The 21,322-nt window shown below is 40.0% G+C and overlaps 1 protein-coding gene across 6 annotated transcripts in view; it reads left to right on the top strand.

The window, feature by feature from the left end:
- The window catches only part of mpp7a (MAGUK p55 scaffold protein 7a), a 339,487-nt gene that overhangs the window by 57,861 nt on the left and 260,304 nt on the right, over positions 1-21,322 (top strand). For 5 of the 6 annotated variants that reach the window (XM_014157501.2, XM_014157503.2, XM_014157498.2 and 2 more), the window contains one exon: positions 21,087-21,181. The exons of the other annotated variant lie outside the window; for it this stretch is intronic. The gene's annotated coding sequence lies outside the window, so the exon portion shown is untranslated. The remainder of the gene's footprint in view (positions 1-21,086; positions 21,182-21,322) is intronic. 6 annotated transcript variants of the gene reach the window in all.

Raw genomic sequence — 21,322 nt, 5'->3', positions numbered from 1 at the left:
CAGGTAAGGAGTTTTAGGTTGTAGTTATTATAGGAATTATTGGACTATTTCTCTCTATACGATTTGTATTTCATATACCTTTGACGATTGGATGTTCTTATAGGCACTTTAGTATTGCCAGTGTAACAGCATAGCTTCCGTCCCTCTCCTCGCTCCTACCTGGGCTCGAACCAGGAACACATCGACAACAGCCACCCTCGAAGCAGCGTTACCCATGTAGAGCAAGTGACGTTTGAAACGCTATTAGCGTGCACTCCGCTGACTAGCTAGCCATTTCACATGGGTTACACCAGCCTAATCTCGGGAGTTGATAGGCTTGAAGTCATAAACAGCGCAACGCTGAATTGCGAAGAGGTGCTGGCAAAATGCACAAAAGTGCTGTTTTGAATGAATGCTTACGAGCATGCTGCTGCCAGTCAGACTGCTCTATCAAATCATAGACTTAATTATAACATAACACACAGAAATACAGAAATAACACACAGAAATACTGTTAATATGGTCGAATCCGGAAACTATCACGTTTATTCTTTAAGTGAAATACGGAACCGTTCTGTATTTTATCTAACGGATGGCATCCCTAAATCTAAATATTCCTGTTACATTGCACAACCTTCAATGTTATGTCATAATTACGTAAAATTCAGGCAAATTAGTTCGCAACGAGCCAGGCGGTCCAAACTGTTGCATATACCCTAACTCTGCATGCAATGAACGCAAGAGAAGTGACACAATTTCATCTGGTTAATATTGCCTGCTAACCTGGATTTCTTTTAGCTAAATATGCAGGTTTAAAAATATATACTTCTGTGTATTGATTTTAAGAAAGGCATTGATGTTTATGGTTAGATACAGTCGTGCAACGATTGTGCTTTTTTCGCAAATGCGCTTTTGTTAAATCATCCCCTGTTTGGCGAAGTCGGCTGTCTTAGTTAGGAAGAAATAGTCTTCACACAGTTCGCAACAAGCCAGGCGGCCCAAACTGCTGCATATAACCTGACTCTGTTGCAAGACACATTTTCCATAGTTAAAATAAATTAATGTTAGCAGGCAATATTAACTAAATATTCAGGTTTAAAAATATATACTTGTGTATTGATTTTAAGAAAGGCATTGATATTTATGGTTAGGTACACGTTGGAGCAGCGTGTACCTAAGCGATTATATGCAAAGCAGGACAGGCTAGATAAACTAGTAATATCATCAACCATGTGTAGTTTACTAGTGATTATGATTGATTGATTGTTTTTTTATAAGATAACTTTAATGCTAGCTAGCAACTTACCTTGGCTTCTTACTGCATTTGCGTAACAGGCAGGCTCCTCGTGGAGTGCAATGTAAAGCAGGTGGTTAGAGCATTGGACTAGTTAACCGTAAGGTTGCAAGATTGAATCCCCGAGCTGACAAGGTAAAAATCTGTCGTTCTGCCCCTGAACAAGGCAGTTAACCTGTTATGGATAGGGGGCAGTATTTTCACAGCCGGATAAAAAACTTACCCGATTTAATCTGTTTATTACTCCTGCTCAGAAACTAGAATATGCATATAATTGTTTGATTTGGATAGAAAACACCCTAAAGTTTCTAAAACTGTTTGAATGGTGTCTGTGAGTATAACAGAACTCATATGGCAGGCCAACACCTGAGAAGATTCCAAACATGAAGTGCCCTCTCTGACCATTTCTTGGCCTTCTTTAGCCTCTTTATTGAAAACAGAGGATCTCTGCTGTAACGTGACACTTTCTAAGGCTCCCATAGGCTCTCAGCAGGCGCCAGAAAGTTGAATGATGACTCAGCAGTCCCTGGCTGAAACAGTAGCGCATTTGGACAGTGGTCGATCTGAGAACAATGAGACGTTCGTGCACGTGAAGAGTCCATTTTCCATTTTCAGTCTTTGAACGAAAACAACGTTCCCGGTCGGAATATTATCGCTATTTTACGAGAAAAATCGCATAAAAATTGATTTTAAACAGCGTTTGACATGCTTCGAAGTACGGTAATGGAATATTTGGACATTTTTTGTCACGATATGCGCCGGCGCGTCACCCTTTGTTACCCTTCGGATAGTGTCTTGAACGCACGAACAAAACGGCGCTATTTGGATATAACTATGGATTATTTGGAACCAAACCAACATTTGTTGTTTAAGTAGAAGTCCTGGGAGTGCATTCTGACGAAGAACAGCAAAGGTAATCCAATTTTTCTTATAGTAAATCTGAGTTTGGTGAGTACCAAACTTGGTGGGTGTCAAAATAGCTAGCCTGTGATGGCCGGGCTATCTACTCAGAATATTGCAAAATGTGCTTTTGCCGAAAAGCTATTTTAAAATCGGACACCGCGATTGCATAAAGGAGTTCTGTATCTATAATTCTTAAAATAATTATGTTTTTTGTGAACGTTTATCGTGAGTAATTTAGTAAATTCGGTTCGGTGTTCGGTGGGAATGCTAGTTCTGAACGTCACATGCTAATGTAAAAAGCTGGTTTTTGATATAAATATGAACTTGATTGAACAAAACATGCATGTATTGTATAACATAATGTCCTAGGAGTGTCATCTGATGAAGATCATCAAAGGTTAGTGCTGCATTTAGCTGTGGTTTTGTTTTTTGTGACATTATAGCCATTTCATATCGGTTACACTTGAAAAATGGGTGTGTGATTATTTCTGGCTGGATAGTCTCCTGACATAATCTAATGTTTTGCTTTCGTTGTAAAGCCTTTTTGAAATCGGACAGTGTGGTTAGATAAAGGAGAGTCTCGTCTTTAAAATGGTGTAAAATAGTCATATGTTTGAAAAATGGAAGTTTTCGGATTTTCGAGGAATTTGTAATTCGCGCCACGCCCTATCATTGGATATTGGAGCGGTGTTCCGCTAGCGGAACATCTAGATGTAATAGGTTAACCCACCATTCCTAGGCCGTCATTGAAAATATGAATGTGTTCTTAACTGACTTGCCTAGTTAAATAAAGGTGTAAAAAAAAAAAAAAAAATACCGATATTCGATTGTTATGAAAACTTGAAATCGGCCCTAATTAAATCGGCCATTCCGATTAATCGGTCGACCTCTAGTGGAGAGGGTGGGGCTGACTGGGCCGAGGAGTCACCCCATGTTTATGCACTTATCACGTGCCAGCGGACACATGAAAGGCTAAGTGTATTTGTGTGAACGTACATGGTCTGTTGTGATGGGCTAGATAGTAGTACTTCTCGCTCGCTCTCTCTCCTTCGCTCGCTCTCCCTCGCTCGCTCTCCCTCGTTCTCTCTCGCTCGCTCTCCCTCGTTCTCTCTCGCTCGCCCTCTCTCCCTCGCTCGCTCTCCCTCGTTCTCTCTCGCTCGCCCTCTCTCCCTCGCTCGCCTCGCTCGCCCTCTCCCCCTCGCTCGCCTCGCTCGCCCTCTCCCCCTCGCTCGCCTCGCTCTCCCTCTCCCCCTCGCTCGCCTCGCTCTCCCTCTCCCTAGCTCGCTCGCTCTCCCTCTCCCTAGCTCTCCCTCTCCCTAGCTCACTCGCTCTCCCTCTCCCTAGCTCGCTCGCTCTCCCTCTCCCTTGCTCGCTCGCTCTCCCTCTCCCTTGCTCGCTCGCTCTCCCTCTCCCTAGCTCGCTCGCTCTCCCTCTCCCTAGCTCGCTCGCTCTCCCTCTCCCTAGCTCGCTCGCTCTCCCTCTCCCTAGCTCGCTCGCTCTCCCTCTCCCTAGCTCGCTCGCTCTCCCTAGCTCGCTCGCTCTCCCTAGCTCGCTCGCTCTCCCTCCCCCTAGCTCGCTCGCTCTCCCTCCCTCCCCCTAGCTCGCTCGCTCGCTCTCCCTCCCTCTCCCTAGCTTGCTCGCTCGCTCTCCCTCTCCTTTGCTCGCTCGCTCTCCCTCTCCTTTGCTCGCTCGCTCTCCCTCTCCTTTGCTCGCTCGCTCTCCCTCTCCTTTGCTCGCTCGCTCCCCTCTCCTTTGCTCGCTCCCTCGCTCTCGCTCCCTCGCTCACTCTCTCTCTCTATTTGTGGTTTCTCACCCAAATCTCACTTTTATATAGTGCATTTGGTAAAATTACACTATAGACTATTTTTTGAGAATCTTCTTTTTATGCAGTAAAATGCTTTGTATGCTTTTTCTTTTGTTGCATTCACTGTCTGACCAAATCCACAAGAGGCACACATTTTGTTGTTTTCCCAGGTAGTTGTACCATTGGGCATGTTAAACCATGGTATTTCCTCATTTGAAGGAGTGTCTGCTGCTCTGATTCCTGGCCTTTTTCTAGAAAATTATGACTTTGGTTTTCTGAAAGTTGATGCTGTATTCCCAAAGAATGTTAAGTTGTTCATTTAGAATAATAATTGCTTGACAAAAATGTAATCTAATGCAATGGCAATCCTGGTCAAAGGTAATCCTTTGCACAGACTGCCAACATTATTATGCATATTAATTGTTAATGATGGTAATAAAGATACACAAGATATGTGTGTGTGTGTGTGTGTAGCAAATTGAGGTGAGAGCATTGGAAATACTTTTATCAATCAAATGTTTTTATAAAGCATTTTTACATCAGCCAGTGTTTTAGTGGTTGATCTGCTTCTGTTCTGTGGGTGGCACTGTGTGCTCTTTTCGAAGGATGGGTCCTGGCCTCTCAGGGGGCCATGGGATCTGGGAGGACGGGGGTGGTCTGCCGGTCATTGCGATCACAACCCAACTTGGGATGGGGAGGGGCTTTAGCAGGTGGAATAGTGGAGAACAATTGGAGGGTTACTTGGTAGCAATGCAAATATCATGGACACTCAATCACTATGGTACTTTTTAACAGTACTTTTACGAACTTATATTATGATAAATGGATTTGAAACTTGCATCTCATTATGGTGAAATAAGTATAGCCAGTTACAGTGAGGGGAAAAAAGTATTTGATCCCCTGCTGATTTTGTACGTTTGCCCACTGACAAAGAAATGATCAGTCTATAATTTTAATGGTAGGTTTATTTGAACAGTGAGAGACAGAATAACAACAAAAAAATCCAGAAAAACACATGTCAAAAATGTTATAAATTGATTTGCATTTTAATGAGGGAAATAAGTATTTGACCCCCTCTCAATCAGAAAGATTTCTGGCTCCCAGGTGTCTTTTATACAGGTAACGAGCTGAGATTAGGAGCACACTCTTAAAGGGACCTTTTTTGATTTGAAGTCGGAAGTTTACCTACACCTTAGCCAAATACATTTAAATTCAGTTTTTCACAATTCCTAATATTTAATTCTAGTAAAAATTCCCTGTCTTAGGTCAGTTAGGATCACCACTTTATAGCAGAGAGAATGATTTATTTCAGCTTTTATTTCTTTCATCACATTCCCAGTGGGTCAGAAGTTTACATACACTCAATTAGTATTTGGTAGCATTGCCTTTTACATTGTTTCAGGTAGCCTTTCACAACCTTCCCACAATAAGTTGGGTGAATGTTGTCCCATTCCTCCTGACAGAGCTGGTGTAGGTTTGTAGGCCTCCTTACTCGCACACACTTTTTCAGTTCTGCCCACAAATTTTCTATAGGATTGAGGTCAGGGCTTTGTGATGGCCACTCCAATATCTTGACTTTGTTGTCCTTAAGCCATTTTGCCACAACTTTGGAAGTATGCTTGGAGTCATTGTCCATTTGGAAGACCCATTTGTGACCAAGCTTCAACTTCCTGACTGATGTCTTGAGATGGTGCTTCAATATATCCACATAATTTTCCTCCCTCATGATGCCATCTATTTTGTGAAGCGCACCTGTCCCTCCTGCAGCAAAGCAGCCCCACAACATGATGCTGCCACCCCCTTGCTTCACGGTTGGGATGGTGTTCTTCGGCTTGGAAGCATCCCCCTTTTTCCTCCAAACATAAGGATGGTCATTATGGCCAAACATTTCTATTTTTGTTTCATCAGACCAGAGGACATTTCTCCAAAATGTACGATCTTTGTCCACATGTGCAGGAGCAAACCATAGTCTGGCTTTTTTATAGCGGTTTTGAGGCAGTGGCTTCTTCCTTGCTGAGCGGCCTTTCAAGTTATGTCGATATACGACTCGTTTTACTGTGGATATAGATACTTTTGTACCTGTTTCCTCCAGCATCTTCACAAGGTCCGTTGCTGTTGTTCTGGGATTGATTTGCACTTTTTGCACCAAAGTACGTTTATCTCTAGGAGACAGAATGCGTCTCCTTCCTGAGCGGTATGACGGCTGCGTGGTCCCATGGTGTTTATACTTGCATACTATTGTTTGTACAGATGAACATGGTACCTTCAGCCGTTTGGAAATTGCTCCCAAGGATGAACCAGACTTGTGGAGGTCTACAATTTATTTTGTGAGGTCTTGGCTGATTTCTTTTGATTTTCCCATGATGTCAAGCAAAGAGGCACTGAGTTTGAAGGTAGGCCTTGAAATACATCCACAGGTAGACCTCAAATGATGTCAATTAGTCTATCAGAAGCTTCTAAAGCCATGACATCATTTTCTGGAATTTTCCAAGCTGTTTAAAGGCACAGTCAACTTAGTGCATATAAACTTCTGACCCACTGGAATTGTGATACAGTGAATTATAAGTGAAATAATCTGTCTGTAAACCAATGTTTGAAAAATGACATGTCATGCACGAAGTAGATGTCGTAACCGACTTGCCAAAACTATAGTTTGTTAACAAGAAATTAGTGGAGTGGTTGAAAAACGAGTTTTAATGACTCCAACCTAAGTGTATGTAAACTAGAGGTCGACCGATTAATCGGAATGGCCGATTTAATTAGGGCCGATTGCAAGTTTTCATAACAATCGGTATCGGCCACCGATTTGCCGTTTTTTTTTTTTTTTATATAAAAAAAATATATATATATAAGCCATATATATATTTTTTTTTATAGAAATATTTTTTAACTAGGCAAGTCAGTTAACCTGTTGGGTCTAGGGGGCAGCATTTGCACGTCTGGATAAAAAAAATGTACCCGATTTAATCTGGTTACTAATCCTACCCAGTAACTAGAATATGCATATACTTATTATATATGGATAGAAAACACTCTAAAGTTTCCAAAACTGTTTGAATGGTGTCTGTGAGTATAACAGAACTCATTTGGCAGGCAAAACCCTGAGACATTTTCTGACAGGAAGTGGATACCTGATGTGTTGTATTGACTTTAAACCTATCCCATTGAAAAACACAGGGGTTTAGGAATATTTTGGCACTTCCTATTGCTTCCACTAGATGTCACCAGCCTTTACAAAGTGTTTTGAGTCTTCTGGAGGGAGATCTGACCGAACAAGAGCCATGGAACGGTGATGTCCCATTAGACACCTGGCGCGCTAGTTCATGTTGGGTACCCTCGTTCCAATACGTTATAAAAGAGTATGCATTCGTCCACCTTGAATATTATTCATGTTCTGGTTAAAAAGGCCCTAATGATTTATGCTATACAACGTTTGACATGTTTGAACGAACGGAAATATATTTTTTCCCCTCGTTCATGACGAGAAGTCCGGCTGGCTTACATCATGTGCTAACGAGACGGAGATTTTTGGACATAAATGATGAGCTTTTTTGAACAAAACTACATTCGTTATGGACCTGTGATACCTGGAAGTGACATCTGATGAAGAGAATCAAAGGTAATGGATTATTTACATAGTATTTTCGATTTTAGATCTCCCCAACATGACGTCTAGTCTGTATCGCAACGCGTATTTTTCTGGGCGCAGTGCTCAGATTATTGCAAAGTGTGATTTCCCAGTAAGGTTATTTTTAAATCTGGCAAGTTGATTGCGTTCAAGAGATGTAAATCTATAATTCTTTAAATGACAATATAATATTTTACCAATGTTTTCTAATTTTAATTATTTAATTTCTGACGCTGACTTGACTGCCGGTTATTGGAGGGAAACGATTTCCTCAACATCAATGCCATAGTAAAACGCTGTTTTTGGATATAAATATGAACTTGATAGAACTAAAAATGCATGCATTGTCTAACATAATGTCCTAGGAGTGTCATCTGATGGAGATTGTAAAAGGTTAGTGCATCATTTTAGCTGGTTTTATGGTTTTGGTGACCCTGTCTTTGACTTGACAAAACATTACACACAACTCTTGTAAATGTACTGTCCTAACATACTCTAAATTTATGCTTTCGCCGTAAAACCTTTTTGAAATCGTAAAACGTGGTTAGATTAAGGAGATGTTTATCTTTCAAATGGTGTAACATAGTTGTATTTTTGAAAAATTTGAATTTTGACATTTATTTGGATTCAAATTTGCCGCTCTTGAAATGCACCTGCTGTTGATGGAGTGCACCACGGGTGGCACGCTAGCGTCCCACCTAGCCCCAAGAGGTTAAGAACACATTCTTACTTTCAATGACGGCCTAGGAATGGTGGGTTAACTGCCTTGTTCAGGGGCAGAACGACAGATTTTTACCTTGTCAGCTTGGGGATTCAATCTTGCAACCTTACGGTTAACTAGTCCAACGCTCTAGCCACCTGCTTTACATTGCACTCCACGAGGAGCCTGCCTGTTACGCGAATGCAGTAAGAAGCCATGGTAAGTTTCTAGCTAGCATTAAACTTATCTTATAAAAAACAATCAATCAATCATAATCATTGTTTAACTACACATGGTTGATGATATTACTAGTTTTCTAGCCTGTCCTGCGTTGCATATAATCGATGCGGTGCGCATTCGTGAAAAAGGACCGTCGTTGCTCCAACTTGTACCTAACCATAAACATCAATGCCTTTCTTAAAATCAATACACAGAAGTATATATTTTTAAACCTGCATATTTAGCTAAAAGAAATCCAGGTTAGCGGGCAATATTAACCAGGTGAAATTGTGTCCCTTCTCTTCTGTTCATTGCACGCAGAGTCAGGGTATATACAACAGTTTGGGCCCCTGGCTCGTTGCGAACTAATTTGCCAGAATTTTACGTAATTATGACATAACATTGAAGGTTGTGCAATGTAACAGGAATATTTAGACTTAGGGATGCCACCCGTTAGATAAAATACGGAACGGTTCCGTATTTCACTGAAAGAATAAACGTGATAGTTTCCGGATTCGACCATATTATTGACCTAAGGCTCGTGTTTCTGTGTGTTATTATGTTATAATTAAGTCTATGATTTGATAGAGCAGTCTGACTGAGCGATGGTAGGCACCAGCAGGCTCGTAAGCATTCATTCAAAACAGCACTTTCGTGTGTTTTGCCAGCAGCCCTTCGCAATGCATTGCGCTGTTTATGACTTCAAGCCTGTCAACCCCCGAGATTAGGCTGGTGTAACCGATATGAAATGGCTAGCTAGTTTGCGGGTGCGCGCTAATAGCGTTTCAAATGTCACTCGCTCTGAGACTTGGAGTAGTTGTTTCCCTTGCTCTACATGGGTAACGCTGCTTCGAGGGTGGCTGTTGTCGATGTGTTCCTGGTTTGAGCCCAGGTAGGAGCGAAGAGAGGGATGGAAGCTATACTGTTACACTGACAATACTAAAGTGCCTATAAGAACATCCAATAGTCAAAGGTATATGAAATACAAATCGTATAGAGAGAAATAGTCCTATAATTCCTATAATAACTACAACCTAAAACTTCTTACCTGGGAATATTGAAGACTCATGTTAAAAGGAACCACCAGCTTTCATATGTTCTCATGTTCTGAGCAAGGAACTTAAACGTTAACTTTCTTACATGGCACATAATGCCCTTTTACCTTCTTCTCCAACACTTTTGTTTTTGCATTATTTAAACCAAATTGAACCTGTTTCATTATTTATTTGAGGCTAATTTGATTTTATTGATGTATTATATTAAGTTAAAATAAGTGTTCATTCAGTATTGTTGTAATAGTCATTATTACATTTTTTTTTTAAATCAGCCGATTAATCGGTATCGGTTTTTTTGGCCCTCCAATAATCAGTGTCGGGGTTGAAAAATCATAATCGGTCGACCTCTAATGTAAACTTCCGAATTCAACTGTACTAAGAGGACTGTTATCAGCATGTTTTAACCAGTCCTATGTAAATGGTAGATTACCATGCACTCAACAAGAAGGTCTGAGTTCATTATTACTGAAATAGTGGGTAATCTAAAGATCCAGTCCATTAAAAAAATTGGAGGCCCCTTACAGTTCAGTGTTGTGATGCAAAATGAATAGCGCATAGAATTCAAAAGGTATTGTTGGACATTATTCATTCTAAGCAGACAGGTTTTTTTACATGGACGGTACATTGGAGATGATAATATAAGACAAGTACTGGAAACAATAGAACACTATGAAAAATCTGGGAAACCAGGCCTGCTATTCATAGCTGACTTTGAAAAGGCTTTTGTTAAAGTACGACTGGAGTTTATATATAAATGCCTGGAACATTTAAATTTTGGAGAATCTTTTATAAAATGGGTTAAAATCATGTATAGTAACCCTAGGTGTGAAATAGTAAATAATGGCTACTTTTCAAAAGGTTTTAAATTGTCAAGAGGAGTAAAATAAGGTTGTCCACTATCGGCATATCTATCTATTATGGCCATTTGAAATGTCAGCTATTAAAGTCAGATCCAACAATAGTATCAAGGGCCTAGAAATCCAGGGCTTAAAAACAAAGGTGTCATTGTACACTGATGATTCATGTTCTCTTTTAAATCCACAATTTGGAACCCTCCACAGCCTCATAGAGGATCTTAGATAATTTTGTTGTAATCCAGAGAGGTAAGAAAAATTATGATAAATGTACTATATTATGTATTGGATCACAAACAAATACAGCTTTTACATTACCATGTAGTTTACCAATAAAAGGGTCTAACGGTAAAGAAATTATCTCATAACAATAAATGTTTATAGAAAGTTAGCAAAAATAGATAAGATCTTGCTACCGTGGAAAGGAAGATACCTGTCTATTTGTGGAAAAATCACCCTGATTAACTCTTTAGTCATATCCCAGTTTACCTCTTTGCTTATGGCCTTGCCTACACCTAGCGACATGTTTTTTTTAATTATGTGAGCTAAAAATATTCAATTTGATTTGGAACAGAAAGCCAGACAAAATTAAACAGCCTATTTATATAATAAATATGATTTCGGAGGGCGGAAATGATTAAATATTAAAGCATTAAACCTTTCACGAAAGGCATCAGTCATACAAAAGTTGTACTTAAATCCAAACTGGTTCTCTAGCAAATTAGTAAGAATGTCTCACCAAAGGCCTTTTTCCCTTTATTCAGATTGCACCTCTCACTTTCAGTAATTTGAAAAGGAAATCATCTCCCAAATATCGCCATTTTTAAAACAAGCCATAAAAAGTTGGTTGCAATTTTAATTCAATCCAACTGAAAAGACAGAACAAATAATACAACAAATATTGTGCTTAAACTCAAATATAATAATTGATAAAAAAAAAGTATAATCTTCGTAAATGATCTCATTAATAGGACTGGTGGAGTTGTCACACATGCAGAAAACAAAAACATGGAAATGTCTGCTTTACCCAAAATTATAACCAACTAATTGCAGCATGACCACACAAATGGAAGAGGAAAGTGGAAGGGGTAAAAAGAAAGGAACTTGTCTGTCGGCCCTGCATTAAAGACCATAAATGGTTAAAGAAAATTGTGATAAATAAAAAAGTATTCCAGTTTCATTCAAGGGCCCAAAAATTGACAGCCGTGGCAAGTAGATGGCAAAGTAGTTGGGAAGAGATTTTTGACGTACCGATTCCATGGCACATGGTTTATGAACTGATACACAAAACGACGCCGGATTCAAAACTTAGTTTGTCAATTTAAATGATTATGCTAAATTCTTGCAACCAATAGAATGTATCCCCCCAAAAATAACAATCCTCCCAGCTCTGTAGATTTAGCTGGGAGGAGGCAGAATCATTAGATCATTTGTTTTTTTTTGTAGCTTTTGGTCACAGGTCCAGGAATGGCTGAAGAATTGCAATATTTACCTGGAGATAACCCTGCCGATAGCACTACTGGGCGATCTGAAAGTCATAGTTAATCGATCAATAATTAAATACTTTTAGCAAAAAAACGTTTATTTTCAATTTACAATCTGTAGAAACAATGAGATGAGAAAGGTTCAGAACTGTAGTGAAACATCACAGCACAGTTGAAAAAAACAAGGCAAATAAAAATCCAATATGAATGATGTTAAGAGATAGATGGGAGGGGTTGAATAGAGCTGAAGGTTGGTACTAATAATAACAAGATAACAACTAATGTAAACCATACTGTTTCCGTAAAACGTACACCACTGTTCAAAAGTTTGGGGTCACTTAGAAATGTCCTTGTTTTTGAAAGAAAAGCAACAAAAAAAAGTCCATTAAAATAACATCAAATTGATCAGAAATACAGTGTAGACATTGGTAATGTTGTAAATGACTATTGTAGCTGGAAACAGCAGATTTTTTATGGAATATCTACATGGGCGTACAGAGGCCCATTATCAGCAACCATCACTCCTGTGTTCCAATGTCACGTGTTGTTAGCTAATCCAAGTTTATCCAAGTATATACAAAAAAATATATGGGTGATTGGAAGTGATGCAGACAATTACATTGATGGAAGCTACAATCTATCTGCAATATTAAAGCTGATCTACCCCCAAAGGAAGAAAAAAAAGAAAATATTTTTTTTTTGGTGCCTTTAGTGTAGACCGAGCTCTGTTGGTGACAGTAGGACAAAGTCATCTGCGTAGAGGAGGAGTCTGACCTCATCTTTTAGGATGAATCCAGGGGCTGCAGATCGGTCCAACAACACTGCTGGTTCGTTGATGTAGATGTTAAACAGGGTTGGACTTAAACTACACCCTTCTCTCACCCCTTGCCCTTCTGCAAAAAACATGGTTATTTTATTGTTCAATTTAAACTACATGTGTAAATATATTTTATGATGTCGTATACTTTACCACCCAACACCGCTTTGGAGGGTTTTGTAATACAATCAATCCATCATATAATCCATCCCTGTCTCTCTCTCTCTCCCTTCTCTTTATCCTCTCTCCTCGCTCTTCCTTCTCTTCTCTCTCCCTCCTCTCTCTAAAATTAAGTTCGCTTTATTGGCATGAAATACAATTTGTAGATATTGCCAAAGCAGTTTAATGGTCCAGCATTTCAGTGAATACAGTACAATGAGGTTAATGAAATACTAATAATAGTACATGTGATCAGGTACAACACTATTGCTGTTGTATTGTGTAATCTTTATTTTTATTTTTTTATTTTTTTAAATATAATGAACAAAAATATGAACACAACATGTAGCTAATTCAAAGGTTTTACTGAGCTACAGTTCATATGAGGAAATCAGTCAACTTCCTCAATCACGCTCCCTCAACACTTGAGACATCTGTAGCATTGTGTTGTGACAAAACTGCACATTTTAAAGTCGCCTTGTATTGTCCACAGTCACAAGGTGCACCTGTGTAATGATCATGCTGTTTAATCAGCTTTTTGATTGGCAAATGAGAAATGTTTATTAAAAGGGATGTAAATAAAATTGTGCGCAACATTTGAGAAAAATAAGCTTTTTGTGTGTATGGAAAACTTAAGGGATTTTTTTATTTCAGCTGATGAATCCTACACTTTAGATGTTGTTTATTTTTTGTTCGGTGTAAAAATAAGATTATAAAATGTAGCAGTATGCTCTGAAAGCTGTCCTTCAAACAGCCTTTTCAATTATGCATATACTAATGGTCTAACCCTCCATCCTCCCTCCCACAGAGACTGATTTTACTGACTGCAGCTCCCTTGACTTGACCTAGCAAACACTGGCTGACTGGCTGACTAGCTGATTGACTTGTCTGACTGAGGACATTGTTCTGCACCGATTCTGCTTGTGTTTCTCTGTTGTTCATTAAGAAAAACGAGATTTCAGTCTTGGGGGGCAGTTACTGATGTTTGTCTTCCATAAGACACCATAGGTGCATAGCCAGTATCACTTCCTCAAAATAGTCAGAATGAATAAAACATTTTACATCTAGCTAAGGTGCAGTGTTTTTCAAGTAAAAAAATGTGCAACGTGTTGTCTTATGTAAACAAAGTCAGATTCACTGTGGTAAGATTGGATGGAGCACAATCACTGCAGCTGTGAGTCCTGTGTTAGTGAGCATTGTCGAAATCAAAACCCAACCCTCTATTAGCCTAAGTCATGACGAACTCAATTACAAAACTCAGTTTTGGACAAGATTGACTTTATTACCAAAATTGTAGTAAAATTTGACAGTAAAATAAATGTTTCTGACTAATATTGATGCCACATAGAAAACATCCTATCAGAGAAGTTGTTTATTGCCATCAGTTGTGCTTTAAAGTTAGCCCATCCTCTACTCAGTTTGGGGCATTGTGTAGGTAAGGCACAACTACTGGTGGCTTAAGGTAAATTCACACTACGGAAGGTAATGAGAGTTGCGCTGTGTTGCAATTTGGCTGACCCCCATTTATTCGACTGGTCGATTTGTTTGGTTGATCAAGATTGTTTTTGTTGAGAAGTGGCAAATATATATATTTTTAAATTGAGGAGACTCCTATGGTAGGTACACCTACAGCTCATCCCTTGGCAGTAGTACTGTAGATTACTTTATCACTGACCTCAACCCAGAGTCTCTCAGAGCATTCACAGTCAGCCCACTAACTCCCCTATCAGATCACAGCAAATCCCAGTCTACTTGAACAGAGCAATACTCAATCGTGAGGCATCAAAGCCAAAGGAACTGCGAAATATAACAAAATGCAATAGATGGAAGGAAAGTAGTGTAGAAACATACCAAAAAACTATTGGGCAACCACAAATTCAATCCCTTTTATACAATTTCCTGGACAAAACGTTCCACTGTAATAGTGAAGGTGTAAACTTGTCAGTAGAAACCAAAACAGTGTATTTGACCTCCCTGTCAAATCTAAACATTTCAAGCAGACAACCTAAGAAAATTAACAACAGTGACAAACTGTTTTATTAATAATGCAAAAACCTAAGAAAGAAATTGAGAACCTTATCCAACCAAAAACCTACACCCAGAAAAACTGAGCCTACGCATTCACTAAAATCACTAAAACAATACAGAAATGCACTACAGAAAAAGAAGTAACAGCATGTCATATCTGCTTAATGTAATTGAAAAATCCATAGAATCTAACAACTTCTGGGAAAATTGGAAAACACTAAACAAACAACAACATGAAGCGTTATCTATCCAAATCGGATAGATGGATAAACCACTTCTCCAATTTTTTGGGCTTTATAACAAAGAACAAACAGCAAAAATATCTACATGGTCAATTACAAATCTTAGAATCAGCTGTTAAAGACTACCGGAACCCACTGGATTCTCCAATAACATTGAATTAACTTCATGACAACATACAAACCCTCCAACTCTGTGGTCTTGATGGTATACTACATTAAATGATCAAATATACAGACCACAAATTCCAATTGGCCATATTAAACTCTTTAAAACCATCCTCAGCTCTGGCATCTTCCCCATTTTTTGGAACCAAGGACTAATCACCCCAATCAACAAAACTAGAGACAAATTTGACCCCAATAACTACCGTGGGATATGTGTCAATGGCATCCTTTGAAAAATCCTCAGCATTATCATTAACAGCAGACTCCTACATTTCCTCAGTGAAAACAAGGTACTGAGCAAATGTCAAATTGGGTTTTTATCAAATTACCATGTGACAGACCACGTATTCACCCTGTACACCCAAATTGACAAACAAACAAACCAAAGCAACGGCATTGTTGATTTCAAAAAAGCTTTTGCCTTAATTTGGTATGAGTGTCTGCTATACAAATTGGAAAGTGGTGTTGGGGGAAAAACCTACGACATTATAAAATCCATGTACACAAACAATAATTGTACGGTTAAAATTGGCAAAAAAAACACACACATTTCTTCCCACATGGCCGTGGGGTGAGACAGGGATGCAGCTTGAGCCCCACCCTCTTCAACATGTATATCAACGAATTTGCGGGGACACAAGAACAGTCTGCAGCACCCGGCCTCACCCCACTAGAATCTGAAGTCAAATGTCTACTGTTTGCTGGTGATCTATCTGGTGCTTCTGTCACCAACCAAGGAGGCCCTACAGCAGCACCAAGATCTTCTGCACAGATTCTGTCAGACCTGGGCCCTGACAGTAAATCTTAGTAAAATACAAATAATGGCGTTCCAAAAAAGGTCCAGTCGCCAGGACCACAAATACAAATTCCATCTAGACACCGTTGCCCTAGAGCACACAACAAATTATACATACCTCGGCCTAAACATCAGCGCCACAGGTAATTTCCACAAAGCTGTGAACAATCTGAGAGACAAGGCAAGAAGGCCCTTCTACGGCATCAAAAGCAACATAAAATGGCAAAAAAATACTTTAAGCAGTTATAGAACCCATTGCCCTTTTATGGTTGGGAGGTCTGGCGTCCGCTCACCAACCAAGAATTCACAAAATGGGACAAACACCAAATTCTGCAAAAACATCCTCTGTGTACCTAATAAAACGCCAAATAATGCATACAGAGCAGAATTAGGCCGATACCTGCTAATGATTTCAATCCAGAACATTTTACTACCACCTAAAAGGAAGCGATTCCCAAACCGTCCATAACAAAGCCATCACCTAAAGAGAGATGAACCTGGAGAAGAGTCCCCTAAGCAAGCTGGTCCTGGGGTTCTGTTCACAAATACAAACAGAGCACCAGGACAGCAATACAATTAGACCCAACCATATCATGAGAAAATAAAAATATAATTATTTGACACATTGGAATGAATTGACAAAAAAACTGAGCCAACTGGGATGCTATTTGATCCTAAACGGAGAGTACACAGTGGCAGAACACCTGACCACTGTGACTGACCCAAACTTAAGGAAAGCTTTGACTATGTACAGACTCAGTGAACATAGCCTTGCTATTGAGAGAAGCGGTCTGCCCACAAAATGAGGTGGAAACTGAGCTGCACTTCCTAACCTCCTGCCAAATGTACAGTGGGGGAAAAAAGTATTTTATCCCCTGCTGATTTTGTGCGTTTGCCCACTTACAAAGAAATGATCAGTCTATAATTTTAATGGTAGGTTTATTTGAACAGTGAGAGACAGAATAACAACAAAAACATCCAGAAAAACTGGCTAGGCCACTCCAGGACCTTAAAGTGCTTCTTCTCGAGCCACTCCTTTGTTGCCTTGGCCGTCTCTCACTGTTCAAATAAACCTACCATTAAAATTATAGACTGATCCTTTCTTTATCAGTGGGCAAACGTACAAAATCAGCAGGGGATCAAATACTTTTTCCCCCCACTGTATGACCATATATTTGCCAGATTACACAGATACACAAAGAATTTGAAAACAAATCCAATTTTGATAAACTCCCATATCTATTGGGTGAAATACCACAGTGTTCACAGCAGCAATATTTGTGACCTGTTGCCACAAGCAAAGGGCAACACTATTGTAAATACAACCCATATTTTGGTTTATTTATTTTCCCTTTTGTACTTTCACTATTTGCACATCGTTACAACACACACACACACACACACACACACACACACACACACACACACACACACACACAGCCATAATATGACATTGAAATGTGTCTATTCCTTTGGAACTTTGTGTAATGTTTACTGTAAATATTTTGTTTATTATGTACAGTACCAGTCAAAGGTTTGGACACACCTACTCAATCCAGGGATTTTCTTTTTTTTGTACTATTTTCTACATTAATAGTTAAGACATCAAAACTATGAAATAACACATGGAATCATGTAGTAAACAAAAAAGTGTTAAACAAATCAAAATAGATTTGAGATTCTTCAAAGTAGCCACCCTTTGCCTTGACAGCTTTGCCCATTCTTGGCATTCTCTCTTCACAATTTTTCTACAATGTGAAAATAAAGAAATACCCTTGAATGAGTAGGTGTGTCCAAACTTTTGACTGATACTATATTTCGCTTGATTTGGTAATGTAAACATATGTTTCCCATGCTAATAAAGCCCTTTGAATTGAATTGGAGAAAGACACAGACGCAGAGTGAGAGACACATTTAAAAAAAATACTGGTCCACCGTGGGAAACAAACCCACAACCCTGGCATTTCAAGTGCCATGCTCTACCAACTGAGCCACAGAGAGCGAGAAAGACACATACTGAGAGAGCAAGAGAGACCATGTGTGTCATTTTCCCTGGAGGCCTGTCCGACTGACTGTGTGACCTCTTCAGGTGAGGGCAGTGGAGATGGCCACCAGTGATCTCACCCCCTGTCAAGGTTCTATTGTCATTCAAAGCAGGCAAGGCGAAATGAGGCAGGCAGCCGGGCAAGGAGAGGACTGAGTGAGAGAAGCAAGGGGCTGAGGAGGGGGCACATCTTGGCTTAGCTTCTTTCCACCTAGCTGGATGGTTAATGCCATCGAACGAATGACCAGAGATATTCATTCACTCACTCCCTATTTTAAAAAAACTTTTAGGCCACTCATCCCTCTCTCTCCCCCTCTATCCTCCCGCTCTGCTTCCTCTCCCCCCTCTCTCCTCCTTCCTCTCTTCTCGCTCCTTCTCCTTGTTCAGTCCATTCCCATGCATACAGTGCAGCTCTTTGTGGAGCTCTCACCCTTAATAGTACTGCTGGGTGAGTTGAGGTTACATTCCCCGCACTGCCGCATTCCACTGTTACCCCCCCACCCCACTACATACACTTATGCGTCAGAGGTCGCCTCTCCATGGCACTGACACAATATTCAATTGAATTAATGCACGGCTGCATGGCACGGAATGAGAAACTTATCCTGGGAAACCAGGTCCTGGATGGACAAAGTGGGGGTGAAAAAACACTTCAATTTATTACAAAAGCTCATTATTGAGAAAGGTTCAATCTCACTGCTAGCTAGTCCCAGACAGACAGGTCACATATCCAGGGTGGCTAAATAAAACCAAACCAGGCAGGAGAGGAGATCTCGGCAGCTTCTCTCTTCATAGACATCAAGAGGAAGCTGAGTGATTTTGAGTCATAGCTTGATATTTAGCTGCCTAGTTTCTCTCATTCTGGGAAAGGCAGCACAGGTATGAGTTGTAGGGAATGTTTTTCATGAACTCTGGTCTAGTATACGCTGGGCTACAGCCAATGAGATATATACAGTTGAAGTTGGAATTTTACATACACCTTAGCCAAATATATTTAAACTCAGTTTTTCACAATTCCTGACATTTAATCCTAGTAATGATTCCCTGTCTTAGATCAGTTAGGATCACCACTTTATTTTAAGAATGTGAAATGTCAGAATAATAGCAGAGAGAATGATTTATTTCAGCTTTTATTTCTTTCATCACATTCCCAGTGGGTCAGAAGTTTACATACACTCAATTAGTATTTGGTAGCATTGCCTTTTTAATTGTTTAACTTGAGTCAAACGTTTCGGGTAGCCGTCCACAAGCTTCCCACAATAAGTTGGGTGAATTTTGGCCCATTCCGCCAGACAGAGCTGGTGTAACTGAGTCAGGTTTGTAGGCCTCCTTGCTCGCACACGCCTTTTCAGTTCTGCCCACAAGTTTTCTATAATATTGAGGTCAGGGCTTTGTGATGGCCACTCCAATACCATGACTTTGTTGTCCTTAAGCCATTTTGCCACAACTTTGGAAGTATGCTTGGGGTCATTGTTCATTTGGAAGACCCATTTGCAACCAAGCTTTAACTTCCTGACTGATGTCTTGAAATGTTGCTTCAATATATCCACATAATTTTCCTCCTCATGATGCCATCTATTTTGTGAAGTGCACCTGTCCCTCCTGCAGCAAAGCACCCCCACAACATGATGCTGCCACCTCCGTGCTTCACGGTTGGGATGGTGTTCTTCGGCTTGCAAACCTCCCCCTTTTTCCTCCAAAAATAACGATGGTTATTATGTCCAAACAGTTCTATTTTTGTTTCATCAGACCAGAGGACATTTCTCCAAAAAGTACGATCTTCGTCCCCATGTGCAGTTGCAAACCGTAGTCTGGCTTTTTTTAATGGAGGCTTTGGAGCAGTGGCTTCTTCCTTGCTGAGCGGCCTTTCAGGTTATGTCGATATAGGACTCGTTTTACTGTGGATATAGATACCTTTGTACCTGTTTCCTCCAGTATCTTCACAAGGTCCTTTTCTGTTGTTCTGGGATTGATTTGCACTTTTCGCACCAAAGTACGTTCATCTCTAGGAGACAGAACGCGTCTCCTACCTGAGCGGTATGACGGCTGCGTGGTCCTATGGTGTTTATACTTGCGTACTATTGTTTGTACAGATGAACGTGGTACCTTCAGGCGTTTGGAAATTGCTCCCAAGGATGAACCAGAGTTGTGGAGGTCTAAAATTGTTTTTCTAAGGTCTTGGCTGATTTCTTTTGATTTTCCCATGATGTCAAGCAAAGAGGCACTGAGTTTGAAGGTAGGCCTTGAAATACATCTACAGGTACACCTCCAATTAACTCAAATGATGTCAATTAGCCTATCAGAATCTTCTAAAGCCATGCCATCATTTTCTGGAATTTTCCAAGCTGTTTAAAGGCACAGTCAACTTAGTGCATATAAACTTCTGACCCACTAGAATTATGATTAAGTGAAATAATCTGTCTGTAAACAATTGTTGGAAAAATTACTTCTGTCATGCACAAAGTAGATGTCCTAACCGACTTACCAAAACTATAGTTTGTGAACAAGACATTTGTCGATGTCTTGACATTTAACGTTCTTAAAATAAAGTGGTGATCCTAACTGACCTAAGACAGGGAATTTTTTACAAGGATTAATGTCAGGAATAGTGAAAAACTGAGTTTCAATGTATTTGGCTAAGGTGTATGTAAACTTCTGACTTCAACTGTGTGTATACGCCATTTGGCTACAGCTCTGTATTGTTTGTATGTGCAGTCTGCCCCATCTACTGGTGATTGGTGGTAAATGCATTTGAGGATATTTTTTGAATGAGCTTTGTATGTACGGTACTTCCTCAAAGGTTTTTTAGCAACTCCTGTCTCTCATTTGTATACTGTGTGTAAAATCCTTCAATTCCTTGGTGACAGTCCTTTTCCTTCTCTCTCTCTCTCACTCTTTCACTCTCACTCTGACAGGCAGGCTCTAAGGCGGTACAGTGAAGTGAAGGGGTGGAGCGTCATGAGCCTTCTGGCACACTAACTGAAGGAACCAGAGTAGCAGGTCTGATCAGGTGGGTTGCTTCTACGCTCTGTGGGTCTGTGTTGGTGTGTGTGTGTACAGGAGAGAGTGTTCTGGAAACCCTTTATTGTGTCTCTGTTATTTGTAGCTCAGTGTGTTTCTCCCTTCCTGCGACTTGCTTTCTTTTGTATAT

Source organism: Salmo salar, chromosome ssa19, assembly GCF_905237065.1.
Source record: "Salmo salar chromosome ssa19, Ssal_v3.1, whole genome shotgun sequence".
Lineage (NCBI taxonomy): Eukaryota > Metazoa > Chordata > Actinopteri > Salmoniformes > Salmonidae > Salmo > Salmo salar.
The sequence above is the reverse complement of the archived record's forward strand: the minus strand, read 5'-3'. Positions and strand labels throughout refer to the sequence as shown.